Source organism: Leptidea sinapis, chromosome Z (genome assembly GCF_905404315.1).
Source record: "Leptidea sinapis chromosome Z, ilLepSina1.1, whole genome shotgun sequence".
NCBI lineage: Eukaryota > Metazoa > Arthropoda > Insecta > Lepidoptera > Pieridae > Leptidea > Leptidea sinapis.
The window spans coordinates 26661760-26673175 of NC_066312.1; positions in this window are offsets into that span (position 1 = coordinate 26661760).

Sequence of the window (11416 nt, forward strand, 5' to 3'; positions counted from 1 at the left end):
ATACAAAATGAACTTGTGTTTCCCGAGTGCTTATTAAAATTGCGGTTACGAAATGAAATAGTATAGCAGATATATATTTTCAGAAAACAAAAACATAACGTCTTGACGGTATAACTTAGTTCACAATGGATAAAATGTAATTGACAGATACTAATAAGCTGTGATTAGTAAGATTCTGTTTTCTGTTACGGTCGGAGCCCCTGCCTTAACTTTATGGACTTGTTCTGTGTTGACTGGGTCAGCTTCTACCTAGGCTTTGCTGTCTTTAAATTGCGAGCTTCTTATCTGAACATTTCAAAAAGTTGTATAATTTACTGGCTGTATGTGCCTCTTCAGTTTATACAGATGGCAAGTTGCTTCAATGTGTGGAAGCACTTGGCAGCTGTTTGATAAATTCTTAATAGCAGTGGTACTGCAAGAGTCCTTTCCAACACCGCCACGACTCCACCACTGTCCTATGTGAATAACTATAGTATGACAAAGATTATTTTGCAGCGAGGTATGTCTGTTCATATTCATGCTAGACAGGCATCAAATCTGCTTGCCAAATAATCTGGCATTCGGTAGGCCACTACCTAATTACTCCATCTCAAAATGGGAAACGTTTTTGAAGTAAAACTTCTTTGGGTGCACCTTGGTAATACCGGTTTTCTTTTTTTCAGAAAAATATCAACTAAGACAATTATTTAATCACTATATATATGATATTGATCCATTTAATATTTCATTTTGCAACCTTAAAAACTAGTGTATAACTTTGGTTTACTTTGGTAGTATATATAGTCCGTAGTATTAACTACCTACTATTAGTGATCCAATGTGTATTCCTGCTCCCATAAAAGGCATAACTCGCTATTTTATGCTTTTGTTAGCTATTTTCCAGCCTTGCGCTCTATAAAAGTATTCATATACATATATAAATATTTATGAAGCCCTAGATTTTGCTTTATAAGATTTTAGTGTATAAAGTGTGCTTTATTATGTATGTTTAATTATTTTTTTAAGATAATATGGGACGAGACAAGCAGGACGTTCAGCTCATGGTAATTACAATGTCGCTCAGAATTCTTGAAAAACCCATAAATTCTGAGTGGCACTAAAATAGCGCTCGTCACCTTGAGACATAAGATGTTGAGTCTCATTTGCTCAGTAATTTCACTAGTAACGGTGCCCTTTAGACCGAAACTAATGTAATGCTTAAGTATGACTGTAGGTGTTCTAAAAAAATAACTCTTCAGCAAGCGAATGGCTGATATGATTGCTAGTGATTATAGTATCAAGTGACGCCGCACACTGCCTCTATTTCAAAAATGATAATAATTATTAAAGAACCGCCAAAAAAGATTTTTAATATCGCAGCGATTCGATATTACAGTATGGTATAGGGGCTCCAGTTTCCGCAATTAAACCACTAGCATGGGTCCATTTTGCGTGTTCGATATTACAGTGTAATTATTAAATAAAATCGTTTAAAAAGGGAGTTTACAATACAACGAAGCAAGGCTATTAATTATGATATTTCGCCGCTTTTTGTTTCAGAGCGCCAGTAACTCTATACTGCTATTAAGAAAATAAATAACCGTTATAAATTATTAAATAAACATTTCTGTTGTAAAATCAGAAGCCTAACTAATAAATTATTAACAAAATTAGTATTCATTAACAAATATTTTATAAGGCATGTTTGTAAACATAAAACACAGTAAATTGATTAAACAAGTTTAAATTTTATGAATGTAAATAATTGTTGAATTTACGTTTAGGTATAAAATAAAATATGTAAAATATGTTATTGTGTATAATATGATTTGATTTGATGCAATTTGCCGTATTATTGTGTTTTGAATGAATGAACTCTTATAATTCTTACTTTATTTTGCAATCAAAAGAGACTAATAATGGCTTCAATTATATATATACAACTTATTACCTAAATACATAGTCTTCAAAAATCGGACTTTGACAGATGGACAAGTAGAAAAGGTGTATTTTTAGGTGCTGTATAACGATTAAATATATTACAAAAAAAAAGAATTTTTCTAAGGGATACAAAATGGTCTTTATGAGAATTTTTTAGTTATTGTACAAATAAATATAAATTTTTTTTAATAATATTAAATAACGCTAATACTTCGTTGAAAGAAAGAACTCCTAAGTATCATTAAAAGCCAGCGTTAGATAAAATTAAATTAAACAAAGTAGCTTGAGATGATAAGCTGTGTACAGATACAGGTATCACGACTGATTAAATTCCACTGAAAAGATTCAATTAACAACTTCCTTGGTATAAGAAACTGGATTTGTATTGGAAAAAGTTGCCCTCTAGAATTGTACTATTTTCCAATACACGAAGTCATTACAGCTCCGTTTAGTCCTCTCACAGTGTTTTAGTATTGTATCTACTCTTTAATTTCTGTGTCAGTTTAAAAAAAGACTTTTGTCGATTTGTTTTTGTTTTTCTTTTTTCAAGTTTCCACGAAGTTTCACGTACGTTACTTACTAGATAGACTGTGTCACGCTTGTCATTAAGGTAATAAACCTGTTTTCATCAGTTGTATAACAGCAAGAGGCTCTATTTAGATTATAAATTATCTAAGATTATAAATAATCAAAATAGTGCATTAACTCCACTTCACTACAATACCTAATACCTACGACTGCCATAATAACAGTTGGGAATTACAAAATAACTCTTCTTATTACTGTTTACGAATAGCAAATCAGATTTTATTAAAAACTGTTCCATTACAGAAGATCCAGCTCGGCGGGGTTAGAGCAAAGAAAAGCAATTCATTATTTATTTTTCCATAAAATCTGTTATTCTCTTAGGGAAATGTTTACAGAATAATTATGGTTTTGTTTCACACCTAATATTATTATGAAATTATTGTTATTATGATTTTCATAAACTTAATGCTATCTTTATAATAGTTTAGTTTCTGTTACAAATATTATTATAATATTTAACAATGATATGGTAGATTTGTTACTGAATTTTGGATAAGCTAATTTTCTAGGACTATCCAGGTTGCCAAAACTCCTCAGCTCTCTAACCTGTATGAATTTCCTTAATTTCTTGCAAGTTTTTAAGTACTTATTACAAATCAATAATAATCCTCTTTATCATAATCATTATTAGCAATCCAATGACAGTGCAGTTTTAAAGGAAATATCTTCCAAAATCTCGTACACCTTAAAAGGCCGACTACGCTTCTGTGACACTTCCATTGTTTAAGGAGAGTACGGGCAAAGAATATATAATAGTACAAGTACTAACTAGTAATCAATTAAAGAAATGGGGGCTCTTGCGGTCATCCAATAAGGTGTGATTGTAAATCGCAATGATAATAAGGTACGAGACGAGCAGGACGTTCAGCTGATGGTAATTGATACGCCATGCCCATTACAATGCAGTGCCGCTCAGGATTCTCAAAAAACCCAAAAATTCTGAGAGGCACTACAATTGCGCTCGTCGCCTTGAGACATAAAATGTTAAGCCTCATTTGCCCAGTAATTTCACTAGCTACGGCGCCCTTCAGACCGAAACACAGTAATGCTTACACATTACTGTGTGTGGTTACATAAATAAATAAATAAACATTACTGCTTCACGGCAGAAATAGGCGCCGTTGTGGTACCCATAATCCGGCTTCCTGTGCAAATGAGCCTCCCGCTGATAAGTTACCGATAGTAATTGGAAGACCACGACGTAGTCAAACCTTACTTAGCTTACAGGAAAAAGTTAGGTAGCTATCATGAATGGTAATTTTATTATAATACTCGTAATAATCGTCTTTAGGAAGCTTAAAAATTTAAAAAATGGATCGCAATGATGTTCTTTGCTTTATTTGTTTCTCTGTTTTTAAAATATCGGTCTAATTCGTGAAATAGGTGACAACAAAGTTCGCGCGTCCGTCATTGCTCGCTCGTGAGTCCCTACTGGGTGACCTACTCTGCAGAGGCCGCCGCCTGTACTTACGATTTCGATACCTAGACAGGGAGTGAGACAGGCCTGGTACGGGTGTCTGTCATAGTTTGTCAGCATCATCAAACGAGCGTGCACATTATACACCCGTTCGTCTTTTTATTCTATTAAAAATATTATTAGGTCGTATTCACTATACCTAAAACTGTTTTGTAATGTGTTGTGACTAAGATAAAACTGCCAGTAAAGTAGTAAAGTAGACTGATAATGGCTATTCACGTACCCTTTCTACTTCCATATTAAATAACATTGTAATATTAAAAATGAGATGACAAATGATTGTTCAATCACGCTTAGCTGTCAAGGACGCTTTAAATATTCTACGGTTAAGATAATCATTAAATTTGTGCCGGAAGAGAATTGTTCAAGGTGGAGAGGCCACTCGGCTTGCGATTATAACGGAGGGTGTTTCGAGAGGGAATGAATTTCAGAATTGGTAATACTTGTTATTTTTCCGTACTTGATCTTCATTGTAGCGCTTAAAGTTGTATTGTTGGTGGGCCCTTGTATGGAAACACAAAAGTAAAATATAATGTGTTGAAAGTTATAGGCGTTGAAATTTCCATATTTCAACAGTAATATAAATAGATTAAAATCTTGGTAAGAAAAATAGTTATTTATTATTGAAATTTACATCAGTCCTTGACCAGTGTGCAAAGTTTTAAATCAATTCGACGGGTTCTGTGGTATAGAAAATTACGTTCAAAGATTCCGATAAAAGTAGGACAGTTTGTTTTAATTACTGTATTCTTATTGGGCTGTGATAAGTGTACAAAGTTGCTATTCAATCCGTTTCCACTTTCAAAGTGGGTGAAAATCGTATTCGAAGATTATATTATAAAGCGTGTAAAAATATAATATTTTTCCACAAACATGCAAGTAATTTCATCTATCTACTTAAATACTTTCAAAATTATATTATATTTATTGAAATTTCAAATATCAGAATAAGAACAATGGTACCAATCTTAAAGGACAAATTGAACAGAAATAAATCACAACTTCATCCTTTCAAATAAATGCACTTTTTAAATAAATATCTTCAAAATAAAATGTCTAGAGCTCCTTTTACGTTGCGCACCATTAAATCTCTTTCGTTTCTATCTGATTCAGATATCAAACTAGTCAACGTTAATGCAAGCTTAATTCGTTGCATTTCAATTGAGAGATTCATCTGTTTATTCGCTGGTCGCTAATGGGACAAAAAGGCAAGTTGGGAGTTTGATAATTTTAACTTTATTGCTGACTTACAGCTACTCGACCAATCATGTCTTATGTTTTGTCGGGAGATGCCGAGGTAAATGTCTAATGAATGTCGTATGCTTTGATTTCTTCCATTTAATGTATATGTGTGATGTATCAAACGTTGTGATGCCAAGGGTCAAGATAAGCGTTGCCAGCCTTATGTTCAGTACTTAAAGCCTTCCCACATTCTATTGCCGTACAAAGCGCAGGTCCGGCCACATATTATTTGACATTATAAGTTCACAGTTCGTTTTTGCTTTAACGCTTCAAACATATCTGTTGGCTAGGAATTATATCGGCTCCTACCGCATTTATCACGAGGGGTCTTCCGAAGAGCTATTTCACCTGATTCCTGCCGCTGAATTGCACGTTCGCACGATACGCTAGAAATTAGATTATCATCCCCACCATCTGGAAGTGTGAAAGTCCTCCACAGTGCGGTTTTCAACGAGATTTCTTCCACGTACTACAAAGCTGTGAAATGAGCTTCCTTGTGCGGTGTTTTCTGGATGGTACGACATGGGTACTACTTCGTTTAAGGTCCGCAACGCTAGATAATGTGGGTGGTGGTGATCACGTAACACCAGGTGAGCCATACGCTCATTTGTCATCCTTTTCCATAAATAATTAAATAAAAATAGTTGGGAGTGTGCTATAACCTTGAATTGTCCCTAAGTCGTATCAGTTTGGGAAAATTCAAGCCGATTATTGATTCTACAAAGTGGCAGTCCGACGCAAGAAGCTGCACGCATAACCTGTGGTTGTAGAATGCCAGACGTAAACATGTCAGGTGAAATTCAGCTGCTGGAATCAACGCCAAGGTATCAAGCCGATCAGGGATGACTTGATGAGTTGTATGCGGTCAAATAGATGAAGCTGGTACTGGGGAGCGCCCGCCCAGATCTGAGGATAGCTGTACACCATGTGAAGCCAAATTTTATCTTTATATGAAGTACTGTCTCATCTTACTGATTACACCTTCTTTTACTTATGAATGATGTATAATGATGCCGTTATCGATCCATGAGATAACCAGATATATGCGTTACTTAAGTACCTTAATTAGTCAATACAGTAATAGAATGTTCTTCTCATGCAACTTGATGATAGTGACCGAAATAAAACATCGCGCACAAATGGAATATCCATGTCGCTGTAATTACGAGTATCGGCTTTAATTCTATCGTCGCGATATTTATCTTTAATAACCTAAATTACTGTTGGTTACCGAAATAAGGCCAGCGTAGGTAAAGGTAGTTGGAATACAATATTAAAAATTTAAAAAAAAAATTGTTGTTCTGCTAGCAAGTTATATTAAGTAAAATAGTATTAAAAGGAAAGTAATGTGATTGCAATATAAAATTATCAATATAATTTATCTCTTCGTTGTAGTTTTTTTTTAATTAGCGACTTCACAGGCAACTTTTATTAATTACTTACACATACAGGAAGACATTACGGGTGTAACAGTTAACTGACAAAATATTTTAATTCAAATTCCACCTCACTCTCATTACACGCAAAAAATACTACGTCTTGCTCAAGTACAGACAAAACCATCACTTTTCTCCCTAGAGCCTTGTAGGGTAGATGAAGTCAACCAAATAATTGATCAGCTTGACCCAAATTGTAGTACTGGTGTAGATGGACTTACTATAAAAATGCTAAATCGCTCGTAGCCCAACCACTAGTCAAATGTTTTAATCATCTCATGCTTATCGGCATCTTTCCTGATAGTCTGAATATTGCGAAAGTTTGTCCTATCCATAATTCTGGCTCGAAATCGTAACCGGGAAATTATCGACAAATATCTATTCTGCCCGTACTATCTAAAATATTAGAAAGAATACTCCATAAACGATTACAAAACTATCTTAACTCAATAGACTTTCTCTCCAACCATCAATATGGTTTCAGATCACAATCCGGTACAGTATCTGCTACTATCGATTTAGTTACTAAAATAAAAACAAAGATTGACCTAAAATCTATACCTCTAGGCATTTTCATCGACTTAAGAAAGCATATGACATTGTCAGCCACACACTTTTACTACAGAAATTAGCAAATCTGGGTATCACAGGAATAGCTCTAAAAATTTTTGAATCATATTTGAGTCAACGACAGCAAATTTTAAAGATAAAAAGCCTTTATTACCTTTATAAGGGGTGGCTCAAGGCTCAATCTTAGGACCCCTTTTATACTTAATTTATGTCAACAACATTCATGAAATAGATTTTCACGGACTGATTACGCTTTATGCTGATGACACTTACCTTTTTTACTTTGGAAAATCAATTAATGAACTTATTTCTTTGGCACAGGCCGATCTTAATACTAAGGTTTCAATAATTTCCAAGTAACCTTTTAACTATAAACATATCTAAAACCTCGTACATGATCTTTAAAGCAAAAAACAAAACTATTCCTCCTTACACATTTAAGAATAAATAATCAATAAATTGAAGAAAGAAAAGAAGAGAAATATATAGGCTTCATTTTGGATAGTGATTTGGCATGTATTCCACATATCGATAAAGTAAGAACAAAATTATCATCTCTAATTTGTATGTTACGAAACATTGTCAAATCTATTCCACGCCGTGTCCAATTTACAATTTACAACTCACTAGTTAAACCACACCTATAGAATGCAAGCATGCTTATAGAAATATGGGGTTATACTGCAAAGTCGAAATTAGTTAAACTACAGACAACACAAAATAAACTAGTAAAGCTATTGTTTAATTATCCCTACTTAACTTGAACTGAAAAAATCCACACAGAAACAAAAATTATGACAATCAGACAATTATACGCACACACTACATGCTTCCTTTTTTACAAGGTTTTAAATAAAAATATTCACACTAACACATCCATCTTTAAAAAAAAAGAATTTAACCAGAATTGTTACAAGAAGAGCTAGTCATATTGAGCTGCCAATGGTGAGAAGTAATTATGGAAAACAGACGATAACCTTTGAGGGAGTTCAGATATATAACAATCTGCCCTCACAAATAAGAAATGCCAAAACATTGACTTCTTTTAAAGCGAGCCTTCAAAGGCACATACTCAATCATTATGAAATGTTTCAATAACATATTATGTAGGTTGTTTTATGTCTTATCTATTTGCCTAACATTGTATTGCATTCTGTACCTTCCAAAATCATTGTTTGTAAGTACCTACTCTAATTATTGTTAAAATATTAATTTCTTATGTAAGTGACAATAGGTCTTAATGAGAATAAAGTTATTTAAACCTAATTCCATTTTAATTTTACCTACTTACATTCATGTGTGTCTTATACTGCATTTATCACGGGGAGTGTTCCGAAGAGCTGTTTTACATGATTTTTGCCGCCGAATCCGACCTTTGCACGACACGCCGACCCCACCACCAGGATGTGTGGCGGTCCTCCACAGTGCGGTTTTCAAGCAACTTTCTTCCATGTACTTCAAAGCTGTGAAATGAGCTTCCTCGTGTGATTTTTCCGGGCTGATAAGACATTGGAACCAACAAAAAAAGAACGCTTCCTTAAATGCCAGCAACGCTCCTGTGATTCTTCTGGTATTGCAAAAGAAGGTGGGTGGCGGTGATTACTTAACAACATGACCCATACGCTACTTTATCCTCCTTTTCTTTAAAAAAGATATATACTAGAGTATTACTGTTTGGCTGGCGGTACCAAATCTTCTGAAATAACTTTTCAAAATAGATATTGAACGCAATATATTTCAGCAGAATCCTTGCTGAAGCTTCAGCTTAAACTCCTAGCTATTCAATAAGATCTCTTGTTATGTTATTCCCAATGGAAACCTGTTTAAGAGGAGTAAAATGTACTCTCAATTTTTAAAATACAAAATTCTTCGACATTCTCAAGAGATGCCGAAGATGATCCAACGTACAAGGTTTTTCATAAACAATCATGTGACGGAAAGACGATATATATTTACATAATTAAAGAAGTATTGAAAAATTTCGCAAATAGAGAAAATACTTAACGCTTACGGCAGTATGGTAATTGGTTAATATATATAATAACCACGGTTGATTTTTTTTAAGGAATAGCCCTTACTTCTCGGATTAATAATATATTATTTTTTTTATAAATTTAATTTGTGGATTTTAGATAATTTAGATCTGGAAAAAAAATTGTCTATGGAAGAGGTAATTTTTCCAAACCCTAAAAACTGAAGGCCACAACTATATTTTTAGGATCGTAAAAGTAATGAATGAATTTCTTAACAATAAAGCTACTGTTACTGACTGTTCAAATAATAACTGGCTGAACAAATAAAAACTACGCAACGAAATTCATGAGAAATGGTGAGGAAGACTAGCAAAAATTGATTTATTCTATCATCTATTATTATGCCAACCAATTCGAGATACTGGCTTCAAAATACTTGAGTCCCCAGTATTTTCTATCTTGTTCTAAGAATGGAATAATTTATATAATAATATATATAATAAATATTTAAGAATAAGATTATATAAAGGGAAAGAGACTTGAAGACGATGAAGCTGCTGCAGTAACTGTAACTGTAACTGTATTTGTTTCTTGAGAAAGGAATTTGAAATTACAAAAAAATATACCTAGTATTTTTTATAAAAATAAGGGACGAGACTAGCAGGACGTTCAGCTGATGGTTATCATACGCCCCATTACAATGTAGTGACGCTCAGGATTCTTGAAAAACCCCAAAAATTCTGAGCGGCACTACAACTGCTCTCGGCACCTTGAGACATAAGATGTAAAGTCTAATTTGCATTGTAATTTCACTAGCTACGGCACCCTTCAGACCGAAAAACAGTAATGCTTACACATTACTGCTTCACGGCTGAAATAGGCGCTGTTTTGGTACCCATAATCTAGCCTGCATCCTGTGCAAGGGAGCCTCCCACTGGTTGGTGTATTTCGCGAAAAGTTAAAATTATTTACCAGAGAGTATTAGTAGAATTTACTCGCACCATACGTATTTTTATTAACGCGTAACATATAAATTCTCAATATGTTTTGCAAGTTGATTTAAAGTTATCACACATTTAGATAGAATAGTATCTGGTTAAAATGAAAAGATACATATAAGTTCCCTCAACAACTTTAAACGACGTCGTACCACCTCATACAAATTCATGAAAGTGTTTCGACGTGCAAGAAAAGGAATTCGAATTTATCTGCAGAGGAAATATTGCGAAAGTTCCTTGCTTCTGGTTTCTCGATACTAATATAAAATCCTTTCAGATAATTTTCATTACTTCGTCAGACTAATCATTCTAGTCATATGACTAGAACTATATAGTTCCAGACAGGTTTTCGACTATTGTAATTTGAAGGACTTAAGTAGTTCGAAAATTGATGAATTTGTGTATAAAAGTGCATCCTTAATATATAACAATTGACAGAGACTTAACATTCAGCGATGTTTCAACAAACTATTACATTACAATTTATATCCGACCACAATCTGTTTATGATAACAGTGACAAATCATTAAGCTTTGCTTAGCTTAGCAAGAAATCGCCAAAATAGCGCTTAATTGAAACAATTTCATAACGGTATATAAAACTTTTTATTTTTACTTAATGAAATGTGTGCAGAGTATGAGAAGAAAATTTAATTTTCCTTAACATTTCTATCTTTAATAGACATTGTGAAAAAGAAACACCAAAGTGCCCCTAATTTTTACAGTTGGAGCCATTTTAATCATTCAGTCTAAATAAAAATTGTACGAAAAATTTCTTACTGTTTACTAATACAATTTTTTCAGACATACCTTGCTATTTTTATTATTTTAAATTTTATCATGTTGATAACATATAATAAATGCTTCTAATTATGAATTAAATCAATAGCGATCATGTGCGAGAGAAGTGTAGTGTAGGAGATAGCTCCGCTAGATTGCTCAAAGCCGTTGGCGCGGTCCCCAGCCTTAAATGGGGATGCATGCATCAAAGCAGTAAAGCCTTTTACGTGATAGCTGTATGTTCTGTTAATATTTCCAGTTTCAATATTATAATAATTTGAAACATAGAGCTTACTAGGTGCTTATAATGACATGACACAGAGTATTATATTCTTATATATCAGGAATAAATTGAAATGAAAATATGTCGCGACAACACCAACCCGAAACCAACCAACCGATTTCAAAATCAGAAATTTGAAGAATAACTTCT